This window comes from Sinocyclocheilus anshuiensis, unplaced genomic scaffold (assembly GCF_001515605.1).
Source record: "Sinocyclocheilus anshuiensis isolate Anshui unplaced genomic scaffold, SAMN03320099.WGS_v1.1 scaffold882, whole genome shotgun sequence".
In the NCBI taxonomy this organism is placed as follows: Eukaryota; Metazoa; Chordata; class Actinopteri; order Cypriniformes; family Cyprinidae; genus Sinocyclocheilus; species Sinocyclocheilus anshuiensis.
The window spans coordinates 276,584-279,430 of record NW_015540910.1 but is presented as its reverse complement, the minus strand read 5'-3'; the positions used below and the strand labels follow the sequence as shown (position 1 = coordinate 279,430).

Here is a 2,847-nt window from a genome sequence, read left to right as displayed (position 1 = left end):
ATATATATATATATATATAATTCACATGCTAATGTCATAAGCACGGGTATATTTGTAGCAATAGCCAACAATACATTGTATGGGTTAACATAATCTATTTTTCTTTTATGCCAAAAATCATTAGGATATTAAGTAAAAATCATGTTCCATGAAAATATTTTTGTAATTTCCTACCGTAAATATATCAAAACTTAATATATGATTAGTAATATGCACTGCTAAGAACTTTATTTGTACAACTTTAAATGCGATTTTCTCAATGTTTTCTTTTTTTCTTTTGCTCCCTCAGATTCCAGATTTTCAAATAGTTGTATCTCAGTCAAATATTGTCCTATCATAACAAACCATACATAAATGGAAAGCTTATTTATTTATCTTAATCTAAAAGAAAGACCCCTATGACTGGTTTTGTGGTCCAGGGTCACATTTCCATTTCCGAATGCATTCATAATATGCTCTTTTGTATTGACATATACAAGTTATTTTGACAAAAAGCACTTATGTGTATCATATAGAATTTTTTTTTCATTATACGTGGAATTTTTTATTAATTTTAATGCACGTTCGTTTCCACACAAGGACTGAGTGAGAGATGGACACGTAAACATTAGCAGTGTTGGGGGTAATATATTACAAAAAACGCAAGTTACGTAATCAGATTACTTTTTTCAAGAACCTGCAATAATTAAATGTTAAACAACACAAATATGCTTTATGTATTTATTCCCATTCTGTTAACCAATGTCTTTGCTTCTGACCTTCGATGATCCAGTTCAACCATACTAATAAGTACAAATTACTCTAGACGAACATTTGTGTGTCTTTTTTTAGTGCTGAAGTGTGTTGAAATTTCTTCTTCTGCATTCTACTGTACAGACGTAAATTTACTTTCCCTTCAGCCCGAGGCTTATTCATTTCACTTTTGGTGTGAAAGGGCTTTTATATTTGCCAAAAATATAACTTTTTTATTTTAAAAACAAACAAGCAAGCCCTGTCCAGATTTAAAAAGTAGCGCAAAAGTAACGTAACGCATTACTTTCCATACAAAAGTAACTAAGTACCGTAATTCGTTACTTTTGTATGGAGTAACGCAATATTGTAATGCATTACTTTTAAAAAAAAAATTTCCCCAACACTGAACATTAGTCACCATAGGCACCGTTTAAACTGGTTCACAGCATTCACGTGTTTCGCTACCGAGCGTCTCTTATCAAATCTGGACATTTATTTTTAAGATAGTAAATGCGAGGTGTGTTAAAGTGACTCTTTTGTTTTGAGCGGTCTGGACTCAGTGGCACCTCGCGTGTCCTCTCAGGCGTGACGTCACGGAGGGACACTCCACGCGACAAGTGCAGACAAGATGGCGCTCGCTGTTGTGCCGCAGAAGTAACCAGTGCTTGACGGAAAATCAGGTTAGTAAAATATCGCCGGGTTCAAACAGCTCCGATCATATCGCGTTCACACTAGCGGCGGAAATAAAACACAACCAGTGTATTTCAATCTCCCAGCACCTCAGCCTCACTGCTGTGTGATTTTAGCATTAGCGCACTAGCATCCCGTGTGCTGGTTAACTTTCCTCTATAACTGGCTGATTAGAGACACTAAACTAGCTGAGCTGCTCTGAGCTCAGCCGCTAACCTGGTTAGCTCTTTGAAACTAGGTAGATGAAGGAGGTGGTTAGCGCCTAGCATCATTCGCGCGCCTAAACACCTTCAAAGTCAAACTGATCACGTTAGTTTAAACTAGTTAAATGAGATCAGTATGGTTGTCCATCGTCGTTTAATTAACGTTACAACCCCAGACCAAAATTCGAGTAAAACCATAGCGATAAAGACCAGCACTGGCTGTGCGGTAATAACTTTTACAAAGCCTCTTACAATAGCTATACGCATGTTTAACCTTATAAACAAGAATAATGTCAACAAAGGTGTATTTCTAGGTTGGCTACTAGTTTGTTTTTGTTAAACACACGTGGGGCCCAGAGAAAGCGGGGTGTTATTTTGGTAGTGACACAGATAATCAGGTGTCCGTGAAGCCAAATAAGGGACATATATTCGCTTAAGCCGGGTTGTTTACATGCCAAGCTAAATACTCACTGATGTTTACCGGCTTGAAATCGATACCTTAGTTTAGATTACAGATATTCTTCAGAGCACCATGATACTGTTGAGTTATGCAGACACAGCACCATGGTACATGTCTAAAAACCTGGTATGTCATGTAAATACTGTGGTACATATGTTTAGAGTGACGTATAAATACCATGTTATTTGAATATGGTGATGATTCAGTGTTGTGATATATATCAGAAAACTACAGTAATTCTATTTGGTTATTTGGTTCGATTTGGCCTTTGATAGTACCTTTGTATTGTATGTGTGTGTTGTATGTATGTATGTATGTGCATACAAAGGTACATTCAAAGGTAGTATAGCTAGTACTACTGTGTAAATAAATATCTTGGTACACAACATAATTGTGGTAGTTATTAAATGTGGTTTATATCAATGTAAAACTTTTTTTGGACATGACATACCATGATATTCTTTAAATTACCTTGGAGTTAGGCCTTGGCGATAAAACGGTATCGATATTTATCAACGGTACACTTTCTTCGATATCGATAGAAAAAATGTTCGATATAGGCATGTGCTATGAATGACGCAGACAGCACACACAAACACGAACACATGCTGAATTGAGTGCTGTGCCTGCCTGTGATGAGGAGATTGTGAATAAAGAATTAATATTAGTCGAATTTAAAATAAACATTTGCATTTGAATGTTAGGTGTGCGTCAGGGAGCGTCATTAGTGGAGCGCGAGATGCGGTGATGATGATGTAAGTG

The 2,847-nt window shown here is 36.4% G+C and overlaps 1 protein-coding gene across 1 annotated transcript in view; it reads left to right on the top strand.

Annotated features, from left to right (window-relative positions):
• The first annotated feature begins 1,314 nt into the window (after positions 1–1,314).
• The window catches only part of LOC107689228 (ubiquitin carboxyl-terminal hydrolase 44-like), a 10,667-nt gene continuing 9,134 nt past the window's right edge, over positions 1,315–2,847 (top strand). Inside the window, exon 1 of the mRNA XM_016487159.1 lies at positions 1,315–1,412. The gene's annotated coding sequence lies outside the window, so the exon portion shown is untranslated. The remainder of the gene's footprint in view (positions 1,413–2,847) is intronic.